The sequence below is a fragment of the Ambystoma mexicanum genome, chromosome 3p (genome assembly GCF_040938575.1).
Source record: "Ambystoma mexicanum isolate Mex_15411 chromosome 3p, UKY_AmexF1_1, whole genome shotgun sequence".
In the NCBI taxonomy this organism is placed as follows: domain Eukaryota; kingdom Metazoa; phylum Chordata; class Amphibia; order Caudata; family Ambystomatidae; genus Ambystoma; species Ambystoma mexicanum.
Window position 1 is genome coordinate 300,422,961 of NC_090925.1, and position 14,596 is coordinate 300,437,556.

Below are 14,596 nucleotides of genomic sequence, written 5' to 3' on the forward strand. Positions count from 1 at the left end.
CACCGGAGTGGTCCCCTGGCGCTCTGGCGGCTCTGAAAGGGAGAGGTGGGTTAGTGGGTGGAGGCTGGAAAAGTGCAAGATTTCAGTGATGTGCTGTTGGCAGCCTCAGCCCGGTGGTTCCGTCGGCTGGGCCTGGGGTCTATGGGGCCGGTAGTCGTCGTGTGCTGATGTGCGAGTCTATGTGTGTTTTTTGTTTTGTGGATTGATCGGTTGGGCTCGTGTAATCTTACACGACGGGGTGCTTGCACATCCTGTGCCTCAGGAGGTACATGCCCGTTTTGCAATCGAGGCCGTTTGAGCATTTAGCTGTCCCCTCCGTTCGCTCCCTTAATAACTTTGCATGCTCCTCACCCCCACCCACATGACTAGCGCACCTGCTAGTGTCCATATTTACGATTGTGTGGTGATTGATGGTATCTCGTCCGTTCCACAACCCCGTGGTACCTAGTTGTGGCTGTACGGGCGGTGGGGGATGGTAAGGGTTGGCTGGAGTTGTTGCCTCCATCTCCCTGGGTCTCTCAGGTGGACCCCTGTGTCCAGCGTCAGCCCTACTGGTGCTCAGAGTACTTCTGTCGGTTCTAGGGTTTGTCAATGTCCTTTCCTGTTGAGTCATTTGTCTTATTGTTGTTTCGGTTTTAGTCTCTGGTGTTGAAGAGCCAGGTTTTTAGTAATTTTCTGAATTTAAGGTGATCTTTGGTGTTCCTTATTACTTTTGGGATGTTATTCCAGGTTTTCGCGGTTAAGTGGTAGAAAGCGGTGCCTCCGAGTTTCTTCTTGATGTAAGGTTTTTGTTCCAGTCGGATTTCGTCGGTTGACCTGAGCGGTCTCGTCGGCTTGTAGATTGCTATTTTCTTTTGTAGGAATTCCGCTCCTTGTCCGCAGATTGCCCTGTGCGTTATGCACATTGTTTTGAAGATGATACAGTGTTTTACTGGGAGCCAGTGCAGTGTTTTTAGGGCCGGGGTGATGTGGTCTCTTCTGGATAGTTTGAGGAGTAGTCTGGCTGCTGTGTTTTGGATCCGCTGTAGCTTCTTCAGTAGGTATTCCGGTATACCGAGGTAGAGGCTGTTTGCATAGTCGATACTTGACATGATGAGGCCGACGACAGTGAGTGTTTTGTGTGTGAAGGAGAGGAAAGGTAGTATTTTTCTTGCTGTGTGGAGGAGGAAGAAGCATTTCTTGACTGTTGCGTTTATTTGCGGTTCTAAGGTTAGGGTGTTGTCCATCAGGACTCCCAGATTTTTTACTACTTTAGATGGTGATGGTGCAGATCCCATTTCCGTTGGCCACGGGATGGCGGTTTCCTTCGCTTGGTCTTTGGATATGATCATGATTTCCGCTTTTCCTGGGTTGATTTTCAGGTTGTTGGCATTCATCCAGTTGAAGACTTCTTTTAGACAGTCGGTTAAGTTTGAATGATCGGCTTGGGTGTCTTCGATCTTGTAGATGATTTGAGTGTCGTCTGCGTAGTTGTAGCATTTGATGTTGTGTTTCTTGAAGATTCTGATTACTGGGGTTTGGTAGATGTTGAAGTACAGTGGTGATAGTGAGGATCCTTGTGGTACTCCACAGTCATTGACTCGTGGGGTGGATTTGAAGGGTTTGATCCAAACGGTTTCACTTCTGTCTGCTAGGAATGATTTAGTCCAGCGTAGCGCTTTGTCTGTTATGCCTATGTCTTCTAGTCTTTTGGTTAGGGTGTCATGGCTAACTGTGTCGAAGGCTGCGGAGAGGTCGAGCAGAATAAGGGCAGATGTTGTGTTGGAGTCTGCGTTTGTTTTTAGGTCAACCCAGATGGATAGTAGTGCTGTTTCTGTACCTCTTGTGGGTCTGAAGCCGACTTGAGCTTGGTCTAGCAGGTGGTGTTGTTCAACGTATTCTTGGGTTAGTTTGTATACGTAGGTTTCGAGGAGTTTGGCCGGGTAGGGGATGTTGGAGATTGGTCTGTAGTTGGAGAGATCATCTACGTCCCCACTTGTGTTTTTCAGAAGTGGTTTGATGTAAGCCGATTTGAAGATCCTTGGTACGGTTCCTGTTGCCAGTGATAGATTTAGAAGGTTTATGAAGTATTCTGCTGGTGTTCCTTGTGCGAGGATTGATTTGTAGATGTCCGGGGGACAGGGATCCATCGGTGAGCACGCTTTCTTGCTGTGTTTTACCAGCATTGCGAATGCCTCTGCTGATATTTCAGGGAAGTTATTGAGTTTGTGCTGCGGTTCTGATTTAGGTTCGTTTGGTTGTATGCCGCTGCTGGTTGGCCTCTGTTGGTTGGTTTGTCGCATGTCATTGATTTTCTTTTTGAAGTGGTCTGCAAGGTTGTTGCATAGTTTCTCCGAGGGGGTTGGGGTATTGTCACAGCCTGGTGGGTTTCTCATTTCTTTAATGATACGGAACATTTCTTTTTGTGTGTTGGTGGCATTTGTGATTCTGTCATCATAATGCCTTCTCTTTGCCTTTTGAATTTCCTTCTTGTATGCGCGAATTTGCTTCTGGAACATTGTTTTTTTGTCTGGGTTGTAAACAGAATTAAAATATCGATGCTGAGTACCCCAAAAGGAAATACACCGAACACGGGTTACAAAGGAACATACAAAGTACTTTATTCTCTACTGAATTCAACTACAAAAACAGTGCAAAGTCAGATAGCTATCGGCCCTCAGTACAACACAACGACCTCCAGCGAGGTTCAGTGTGTTCAGTGAGAGACTGTACATTAGAATGCATTTGCTTTTTATACATTTTGTGGGCACTATGTCCAGCCCCACTTCGGGTTAATATTCTACTTTATACATCACCAATTCTAGGGTTCGTGCCGAGTCTCAAATAACCACATTTAACTGGTTTGTCTTTAATACATGTAACAACAAGTGTATGCATTAACTGTGTATTCTAAAGTTTCGCATGCAGGCCTTCTTAAACATAAATACAATGTAGTAAGACAGATGTTCTTCGTTCAGTATGCAAACACATTATCTTCAATATATGCTCGTGGATTAGTTTCATCGCGCTAGTGATCCCTTTACACATAGGTCAACGAAGGACGAGGTCTCAGTTCATGACCTCAACAAGTGGCCTGCAGGCAGATTCCACATTAGCTATGTACAGAGGTCAAGACGGCCATGTTGTATTTTGCAATGACATTGTCCACCATTTTAGCTCACAGGGTGACTTTTCCACAACGCATCCTAAAATGGTGGTTTGACCTAAAATGGCAGCCTACACATATTAAAGGTCAGGACCTTGCAACACAGATCTCGCAAGCGACTTTCAAGCAGCTTGGCGTAGGCCAATATTAATATATTTATTACAATAGGAGGCACAATATAGTTTCTATTCTGACAAACCCTCCTTTTGGCCTATGCCAAGTGCTAAAAATTACTTTGGGTCTGCTTGCAAATAACTCCATGCATCATTATCCATGTACCCTGAATCACTATCTGAAATATCTATTGCCATCAGGTCTTTTGCTAAAATATCCTTTAATACGTATCCTTTGGCAGTCTTATCTGGGGCATACATTTTATGTCCTATTGAACCTATCGCTTGTGCGCAACATCCCCCTAGCATCGAACACATACCAGGCAGACACTGAATACAGCAACAAAGAAACAACAGAATAACCAAAAAAATTAATAAGACCGAAAGTACCTTCCAATCCCAAGATCGCAAGAAGTCCCAGAACCAAGCGCTTAGATCCCAGTTTCCCCTGGGGACATGCACTTCAGAACTAAGGACGTGCAGATTTTGTATTGCCTTGAAGATAGTTGGGGAGGAATCTGGTACGAAAATACAGCAAGCGGACCCCACTAGTTTGCATACTCCACCACGCTCAGCTAGAATGACATCTAATGCCATTCGATTTTGGAGTGCTACTAATCTTATTGCTTTCTGCTCTAATGTCATATTGTAGAGGGTATCCGTGGTCCGGTTGACGGTTCTCTCCAGTACTCTCGCTAGATTTCTAATATCTTCTGAATTCGCTATCTGCCCCCAAAATGGCACAACTGATTTTGCTATGTCTCCCAATACTTGTGCCGGGGTGTCACCATTCTCCCCCTGCCGTGGACGAGCCTTCGAAACTTCTTTTGTACTAGCTATAAACACCCCAGGTAACAGGATCCCTAAATAACAGGTTCCCTGCCAATCCCTGGGCAACCATGGGAATGCTACATTACCGCAAACGAAATAGACAGGTTTGCCTACATACAAAGGTCTGTCTTCCCCAGTCAAATTTGCAACATTGGCACAACCTTTAAAATCTCTCATTGACCGAGTGCCATTCCTCTGTATGCAGAAAGAAACTGAATCGGGGCTATGGTTAACAGTGTAGGAAGGAGGCATGGCATCCTTATTGCCTATCGGAGCCATTTTAAAGGAAATCAAAGATTGGAAAGGACGAGACAGTTTATCAGAAGGCCTAATAGAAGCAACATTCGGTTTATTCCTATTTGCAAAAAGGGAGCATCCCAGGGGAGTCAAAACACGTTTCTCCAAACTATTCAAATTGGTGCAATCAAAGTTCCCTGAGGTGCTATCATTCCACCAGCCAAAGAACAGTGCTCTAAGAGAAGCATAGCAAGCAGTTGTCAACGGTAAAGGATGAATATACCAACCTAGCCCCTTATCCCCGTGTTGCGGTAAATGCGAACAGACCCAGCAATTGGATTTATTAAAAATGGCATGTGTAGCATTCATGATAAATAATAGTGTGTTATTACGGTACATTTGACTGTGCTGGGAATCTCGAGGGGAGAAAGTGTGCAAATGTACAAAGGGAGTAGGAACAATGGGTGCATTTTCAGTAGGCAAGAAAAGTTCTAAGGAATGAGTTTCCTCAAGGTACCATAATCCTAAGGCAGTGACTATAAGAAACCCAAATATTATTACAAAAATACAGCAATACGTTTTCGGGGACCAGGCATTTTGTCCATTGTCCCGGTTGGTCACCCCATTATTTACAAGTCCAATACGAGCGGCGGCGTTAGCGGGCATTGCAGTCTTCAGATGGAAACCCCAATGTTCGTTGCTGGTGACCCCTCGGTCGCGCGATTTCTTAGCCCTTCCACAACCCTAGCCGACAGAATCCCCTTTTCTCAAATTTTGGGCAAAAGCAAGCCCTCGATGACTCTTTTCCTTCCTTGAATGCACAGCCGAACCTTGCCCTATGTCTATCAGATGCACAGCAGAACCATGCTGTATGTCTATTTTCTCGAACGTAAGTGGTATCTGGCTGTTCCTGGTACTGATTGATCCGGAAACAATGTGTTGTCACTTCCCGTTGGAAGCAACGTGTCAGAGGCAAGTGTGGAGGATGAATTTGAAACAGCCGTTTCCGGGTGCAAAATTTGCAGAGAGTGTGGAGACAAAATGGCAGCTTCCCCAAGCCTCCTGGGTTTAGAGATATTCTCTGACACATTCTCAGTGCTGCTTACTGCTTTGGGATCATCAGTTGCAGTATCAGCGAGGGGTTGTGCTTCTTCTGTAGCATGTGGCACAGGGTGAGGAAGTTTTTTGATGTGTGACGTGTGGATCCAGTTCTTTCGCCCAGCTACCCGCACCGCTGTCTGGGTGACCAACAGGACCTGGAATGGCCCACGCCAGCGAGGCGCGAGGCAGGAGGTGCGCTCAAATGATTTGACGAGCACCCAGCTCCCCGGTCGTATGCCGTAGCCCGGGTCCTCGTATCACACAGGTAAGGCCTCTCGTACCTGGTGGTAAATCAAATACAGGTTTTTAGTCAATTGGCTACAATAATCTGAAAGTAGTACATTTTCAACGTTCTTCAAATTTCGCCATTTTGGAAGATTCCAGATATTGGCAGGTCTCCCCATTACCACCTCAAATGGAGAGAGCCCAGTCTTAGTTTGATGGGTTGTACGCATGGCTAGTAACACGATCGCTAAGGCGTCCAGCCATTTTAATTTGGTGCCAGCACACGTTTTAGCGAGCTTGTTCTTGATGATACCGTTGTGTCTTTCTACTAGTCCGGCGCTCTGAGGATGTCTGGCCGAATGGAACCGTTTGTCATTTCGTAACGCCGTACATATCTGTAGGATTACAGCAGCGACAAAATGTGGACCATTGTCCGACCAGATAACTCTCCGCAAACCGAACCGGGGAAAGTACTCCTTTAACATGGTTTTCGCAGTGGTCATGGCTGTAGCATCTTTAACAGGGAAAGCCTCAACCCACTTACTAAAGGCACAAATGACCACAAGGACATATTTTAGATTGTTGCATCTTTCCATTTCAATAAAATCAAAGTGGATTACTTTGAATGGGACAGAGGGTGGCCCAAAACTTCCCCTCGGGGTTGCTGTCCCTTTTCCCACATTAAGTTGTAGGCAAATCATTCAGTTCTGGACGTAATGCTGAGCAATTTTTGAAATGTTGTCTTTTACCTAACTTTTTCTAACAATTTCGTCATCTGCTGGGCACACACATGCCTAGGACCGTGTGCCATTACAACCATCAGCATCACATAAGCATCAGGAAGTAGCCATTTTCCATCAACCGTGTCCACCCAACACCCATTATCATCAAGTTTTCCCAAGCCTTCAGCCCACCTCTAGGATTCTTCTAATGTGGCATCGGCTTGTATATCCCGTACAGACCCAACGCCCTCATCCATTACATAGGCATTTTCAGTCTCCTTTGAAACATACATCTCCATAAAGAGATCAGTAGCAGTTTGTCTAGCTATTTGATCAGCGAAAGCATTCCCTTTTCCAATATTATCTACAATCTTTCGATGTGCTGCACATTTTACAACTGCTAACTGAGTAGGGAGCGCAAGCGCTGAGAGTAGTTGCACTATTAGGGAGCCATGTTGAATCTTAGTGCCATGCGAGGTTAGGAACCCTCATTCCGACCAAAGTCTCCCAAAATTGTGAACCACCCCAAAGGCATACTGACTATCAGTATATATATTTACTACAAGCCCTTCGGAAAGTTCACAAGCTCGGGTTAATGCTATAATCTCTGCGGCCTGCGCATAATTATGCGTAATTCTCTTAGTTTCCACAACCGTGCCCAATGTAGTGATTGCATAAGCGGCTGTGGATGTACCATCCGAAAGTTTAAAGCAGGAGCCATCACAAAACAGCTCTCCTTGCGGATTATCCAAAGGGGTATCTTTCAAATCAATCCTGCCCTTTGTTTCTTGTTCGGTCATATACAAACAATCATTTGACTCTTCATCGCCTTAAGTAGTATCTTGCGGAAAAGGTAGGATTTCAGCCGGATTAAGGACACAACACCTCTTAATTTGAATGTGAGGAGCAAACAAGATCAATTCATATCTTGTCAACCGTGCAGAAGTGAGGTGTTGCGTTTGAGTTCTGTTCAATAGAACATCTACAAAGTGAGGCACCATCAAGATCAGATCATGGCCTAGGACCATTCCCTCACTCGGTTTTACAGACGCGGCAGCAGCAGCGACAGCTCACGAACATCTTGGCAAAGCGCATGCTACAGGATCAAGGGCGGAGGAATAGTAACCGCACGGCCTATTCTTCCCTCCATGCTCCTGTGTTAATACAGCCAAAGCACATCCATCACATTCATGCACAAACAATACAAAGGCCTTTTCATAGTTTGGTGTGCCCAAAACTGGTGCAGAGCATAATGCAATCTTAAGCAGGTCAAACGATTGCTGGTGTTCCGAGGTCCATGGCAACAGCGAAGAAATGCCCTTCTTCGTCAAGGCCAGCATCGGTTTTATCACTAGTGAAAAATTTGGGATCCACAACCTACAGTAAGAAGCCATACCTATCAAGGCTCCAACTTCCTTCTGCGTATTTGGGACAGACATGCCAGAAATGTGTTTTATTCTTTCAGGTGTGAATCTTCTTCCCTCCTTTGACAGGAGATAGCCTAAATAGGCGCCCTCCTGACAACAATATTGACATTTTTTAAGCAAAGCTTTGTGACCATGCTTAGCTAGATGAATAAGTAATAACACAGTGCCCTCCTTACAGGCACTCTCAGAGTCAGCAGCCAGAAGCAAATCGTCAACGTACTGAAGCAAAGTACAGGTAGAGGGCAATTCAAGGGTATCAAGTTGTTCTTTCAAAGCCCTACTATAAATACTAGGACTCACTGTGTACCCTTGAGGTTTGATTTGATTTTATTTTATTTATAAAGCGCAAAAAACCAGGCCCAGGGGCAACCGGGCGCATACTCTTAAACATGTTACAAAAAGCAGTAGTTACATAAGTTACAAAAATATACAGCATATATACATGTACATACTATTAAACATGTTACAAAAAGCAGTAGTTACAGTGAGTTACAAAAATATACAGCATATATACATGTACCGAAGGGTACCATTAACAGCGTATAATACAGGGACAGAGCAGAGAGAAAATGTATATTCAGTTCTGTATCCCAGATGGAGTCTGGACTGTGTCAAGGTCTCATGAGACTTGGGAGAGCAGCCATGTTTTAGCATTGTTCTTGAAGGAGTGGAATGATGGTTCAATTCTGATAGGTGTGGGCAGGGTGTTCCAGAGTTTGGAGGCCAGGACGGGGAAGCTCACCCCACCAGCTTTTTGGAGTTTGCATCTAGGCACGATGAGGCTGTGAGTTTGGGCTGCTCTGGTAGGTCGAGTGGAAGTGTGGCGTGAGAAGCGAGTGGACAGGTAAGGTGGGGCGTTGTTGTTCAGACATTTGTGAGTCAAAGCTAGGGTTTTCAGGGCAATTCTCTGTTTTACCGGGAGCCAGCGTAAGTCCAATCTGACGGAGGAGATATGAGAGCGTCTCGGGATGTTTAAGGCTGCCCTTAAGGCATTATTTTGTACAGTTTGCAATTTATTAAGGTTAGACTGACTGGTCCCTAGGTAGAGAGCACTACAGTAGTCGATTTTGGCCATAACAAGAGTTCTGGCGAGTGTGATACAGTTGGTGGAGTTTAGGAAGGGTCTACAGGCAGTGATAAGTTTGCAGGTATAGGCCGAAGCTGACCTAACTGCATTTATTTGTCTGTTCAGAGAAAGCGAGGAGTCAAGATAGACCCCTAGCGTCTTAGTATCTTTGGAGACTTTAATGTCATTGCCGTCAATAATGAAGGACTTGTAGGTTTGGTCTAGTTTGTTGAGCTGATGATTTGATCCTAAAAGTAAGAGCTCAGTCTTATCATCGTTAAGGCAGAGTTCGTGCTGTGCCATCCAGGCCTGGATGACCGAGTAAACATCGTTAAGGGCTTTGGTGTCAGCTGTGTAGTCTCCTGTGATAGGGATGAGTATCTGGGTGTCGTCCGCGTAGTTAGTGTAGGAGACACCCAGATAGTCAAGCACATCGAAGAGGGGCTTGGTGAATACGTTATACAACGTAGGGGATACACACGAGCCTTGAGGAACGCCACAGTGAATGGGGGAGGGATCCGCTGATGCCAGCGGTGAGAAGACCCTCATAGATCTATTTCTCAGGAATGAGTGGATCCAGGCATTGGCAGAGTCAGAGAAGTGGGCTGCGGATTTGAGATGCTGGCAGAGTATTTGGTGGTTGACCAGATCAAAAGCCGCAGAGAGATCGAGGAGAAGGAGAAGAGCTAGCTTCCCATTGGCCTTCAGTGACTCCATCTGAGTTTTCAAGTCGATCAGAGCTGACTCCGTGCCATGTTTAGGGCGTAACCCTGATTGTCTTAAGGCCAGGAGATTGCTTAGTTCGAGGTAATCCTGAATCTGCAGGTAGGCTGCGCGGTCCAGGATCTTGAGCAGGAATGGGACCGTAGTGATAGGTCTGAAGTTAGTTGGGATATTAGGGTCAAGGGAGGGTTTTTTGAGGAGTGGGATAACCCATGCATCCTTTAGGTTGTCGGGGACAATACCCGTCTTGAAAGAGGCATTTATGAATGCTGTAATGAACGGGGCTAGCTCATGAGATGCTTCTTTGATAATAGGTGCTGGGCAGTGGTCGCCTTGGCAATTGGAAGGTTTTAAATTGTTTATGATGTTTTCTACTTCGAGAGTAGTGAGTGGGGAGAAGGAGAAAGGTTTATGCGGATAGGTTAAATGTGTATTAAGTGTAGGTGTGGTCGGTGGTTGGTCAAGCTGTAGGGATTTCTGCTTGTCCCTGATTTTAGATTGGAGGGTAGCAATTTTACCCAGGAGTGCTGACTGAATATTGGTGCACCAAGTGTTGTCTTTGGAGCAAGAGTCAGGGGGGGCTGCAGGTGTCTCGAGTTCCTTAAGGATATTAAAGAGTTCCTTAGTATTGGACTGGGCTGACATAATGCGGTTATTATACGAATCTTTTTTTGCCTGGAGTACAGCTTCTTTATAGTTAAGGGTGGCTATCAGAAGACTGTCCTTGTGGGCGTCGGAGTGGTGACTTCTCCAGCGTGACTCTGCTGAGCGTTTCTCTTTGCGTAACACTCTAAGCTGGGGAGTAAACCATGAGTTAAGGTGTGCTCGTTGTTTGGGTTTCCTCAGTTTGAGCGGGGCGATAGAGTTGATGGCTGCAAGCAGTGACTGGTTATACATGTCGGCTAGGTTGGTGGGGTCTGAGCAAGTGTCAGGAGCGTTATTTAGTGTGGGAAGGATAAGGGGGAGTATTTTTTCTGTCGTAATGTTCTTTTTATTTCTAGTGAGGGTGGCTGGGGCGACCAAAGGCCTGGGTGGTGGGGCTGCTTCAATGCTGAAAGTGATGACATGGTGGTCAGACCACAAGCAAGGGGCGTTGGAGATTACGCTAATATTGCAATTGGTGTCACTAAGCCAGTCAAGGGATCGCCCTTTAATGTGGGTGGGTTCCTGTATGTGGTGAGTGAAACCTAAATCTGTTAAGGTATTAGCTAGGTCGAGGGCCGCAGGATCATTAGGGTCTTGGTGTCCTAGATGGAGGTCGCCAAGAATGATGGTTTGGGAGTTGGATTTAGCATTGTTGAGTACTAACGTAGAGATATCATCCACAAAGGATGTGGGTGGACCAGGGGGTCTGTATATTAGGTGGATGGTAGCCGTTTGGTTAGCTGAGAGTCCAAGCTTGACAGAGAGTAATTCTGCAGTTTCCACCTTAGTGTTTGGGATGGTTCTAAGTCCTAATGAGTTTCTAGTGATGAAAGCAACTCCTCCACCTCTCGAGGTGCGATCACATCTGATGATGGAGTAATCAGTGGGGATGGCCAATGAGAGTGCCGGGCCGGAAGCCGCGTGCAGCCAGGTCTCGGTGATGGCGATGAAGTCGAGTTCCTGAGTTTTGATAAGATCAGCAATGTCCAGAGCGTGCGCAGCTAGGGATCTTGCGTTAATCAGGGCAGCTTTAATTAAACCAACGTTGCTTGATGAAGCTGTGATGGTTTGAGTGTGATGGGGCGTGGGTGAGGTGGCCGTTTGTGGAGGCGGGCTGTGCGTATGAGTTTTGAGGTATGAACTCAGGTACATGGGGTGTCCCTTCTTACCCATAAGTCTAGATCCTAATCTTAGGTTTCTAAGAGTGATAGGACATGGTTGGTTAGGTGAGGGTTTTTTGGCGAAATGGTCGAGCCATAGGGCCGGATCGTTGAGGTAGATGTTGTGGTATTGAGGTGCAGTACTTTGGTAGGTATCAGGAGATCTGTGAGAGGTGGCCATGGATGAGGTGTTCAAGGAGCTAGGTGCAGCTAAATCGGGAGGTGGTAGGTGTGATGACCTGGTAATTGACCACACTGAGAGTAGTACTTGTAATGAGGAGAGCAGTGACCTTAGGGAGGACCAGCGTGGTAGCATGTTACCGAGGTTAGAGAGGAAGGGCTGCTGGGTCTGTGAGGCAGTTATAGGTAAGCGTTACAGGCACTATTTGGCTAGGCAGTGCGTGCTCTGTACGAGCAATGCAGGCTAATGAGTTTAAGACAGGTTAAGTCTACTTATTCAGAGTCAAACAATGGGGGTGCATCAGATCAGGGTGCACAGGCAAAGCAAATACCAAAGCTTGCATATACATTAGCATGTTAGGCAGGGAACAATGCAGAATGCAAGAGGCGTGATCTAATTGTAACGGTGCAACAATTCAGGCAGATAATACATTCTAGTGTTGGTAGCAAGTATTGGCAGATCAGGTAAATGTCAAGTTGAAAGGCACGGCAGAGTAAGACATGTACCCTGGAATTAGCTTAGATCATGTGGACATGTCTTACGCGGAGCGGTGCAACATATGCAGGCATAGATCAAAGTGTGGCGCAGCAAAATTGGGAATACACAATGGGCCTCATTAGGACCCAGGCGGAGTGGGTTTCCGCCAGCGCTAATCGCTGGCGGACCCGTCCGCCGTACTACGAGTTCCCTTTGCGCCATGGCGCCGTTCTCCGCCTGGTTTTACTAGGCGGATAAAACCATGGCGCTAAGGGACCTCGTTGTTAATTACGCCGCCGTACTTTACGGCGGCGTAATTAACTCCTTCCCCACTCCCATTATACCCTATGGGGCAAGAATGGGAATGGGGAAGGGCAGAATGGGGATTGGGGATTTACCGCTCCGCCAAGGTCGGAATGGGGCGGTAAATCCGCCAACCCCCATGGCGCTATCGACGGCTTTCCGCCGTGCTTCGCGGTGCATTTAGCACCGCGAAATCCGCCTGGGTCGTAATGAGGCCCAATGAGTGTATCAGGCAGGCAGAGTAGCATATATCATGGAGCTAACAAGTGGGTCCAAGTTGCGGTTCTGAGCAAGAGCTCAATTATTTCAAAAGCGAGCATGGGGTTGACAGCATAGTAGTTTCAAGGCAAGCACAGGCGAACAGAGCCGCAAATGAAAGCAGTGCCGTGGTCATGCAATGCGAAGGTATGGGCTGGGCGGCAATGAGAACAGACATAGGCAATGCAAGCAAATAAGGTGCTGAAATGGTGCGATCACTTGGTGGCAAGCAACTGCGAATAGGTAGCGACTAGGGCTCAAATATGTAGTCGGCTCAGTTGATTAAAGTCAGGACGCTCGTAATAGATGTGCAGACTTAGTACAGAGGTGTGCATGGAGCAGGTTGCTACGTTGCTACAGCTTGTCAAGTGGCGTTTGTGATTATATTACCATAGTAAAGGCATAACCAACATCAGGATAGATAGTATGTCAGCAAGTTCAACAGGCAAGATAAATGCTTGTAGGGCAGTAGGCACAGAGTGGACAGCTTATATAGTTATACTAGGTATCAAGCTTGTGGGAAAAAGCACAGCATTTGGAAGCGCTGGAATAGTTGATAACGTTACCAGTCTTACTTTCAGGATGAGGAGAGCGCTAGTCCATAGGTTCACGAGGAGGAGAGTCAGCTGTGTAACCACAGGCAGGGATTAGTGCGAGGTGAAAAAGGGCATAGTGTCCAGGCGAACGGCGAGTAAGGCTGAGGACAGGCTAGGACAGGAGTCAGCCTTGTTTCACTGGGTCTTGGTGAGAGTGGGCCGGCTTCGTCTGCCGGCTCCCGATAGGTAGCAGAAGAAGGGTCACCAGCCAATCGGGACTCAGCAGCGTCTGCTGGGTGGATTAGGCAGTGGATGCCTCAAATGGGTGGCGGGCGGCCATCTTTGAGTGTGCTGGGCTCCACATGGTGAGCAATGGTGGAAGCATGCACACGGTCGCAATTTCGGCCGGAAACAGAGCGCCAAAGCAGATTTCAGTTGCAGGGACAGCAAGGGCATCTGGGCATCGTAGCTGGGATATTGTGATGCGGAGAATCCGTTTTGCACAATTTGGAGGTGCGCTTACCGGAAAAGGTTGTAAAATTCGGGGTGCCTTCCCTTTGGTAGACCACTGCTCCTGCAGGGTCACGGGAGCTCCTGCTCCACTGAAGAGGAAGGGGGGAATGGTGTAGCGGCTGGGACAGGCTAGGACAGGAGTCAGCTTGTTTCACTGGGCCTTGGTGAGAGTGGGCCGGCTTCGCCTGCCGGCTCCCGATAGGTAGCTGAAGAAGGGTCACCAGCCAATCGCGACTCAGCAGCATCTGCTGGTTGGATTAGGCAGTGGATGCCTCAAATGGGTGGCCGGCTGCCATCTTTGAGTGTACTGGGCTCCACATGGTGAGCAATGGTGGAAGCATGCACACGGTCGCAATTTCGGCCGGAAACAGAGCGCCAAAGCAGATTTCAGTTGCAGGGACAGCAAGGGCATCTGGGCATCGTAACTGGGATATTGTGATGCGGAGAATCCGTTTTGCACAATTTGGAGGTGCGCTTACCGGAAAAGGTTGTAAAATTCGGGGTGCCTTCCCTTTGGTAGACCACTGCTCCTGCAGGGTCACGGGAGCTCCTGCTCCACTGAAGAGGAAGGGGGGAATGGTGTAGTGCCTGGGACAGGCTAAGACAGGAGTCAGCCTTGTTTCACTGGGCCTTGGTGAGAGTGGGCCGGCTTCGCCTGCCGGCTCCCGATAGGTAGCTGAAGAAGGGTCACCAGCCAATCGGGACTCAGCAGCGTCTGCTGGGTGGATTAGGCAGTGGATGCCTCAAATGGGTGGCGGGCGGCCATCTTTGAGTGTGCTGGGCTCCACATGGTGAGCAATGGTGGAAGCATGCACACGGTCGCAATTTCGGCCGGAAACAGAGCGCCAAAGCAGATTTCAGTTGCAGGGACAGCAAGGGCATCTGGGCATCGTAGCTGGGATATTGTGATGCGGAGAATCCGTTTTGCACAAT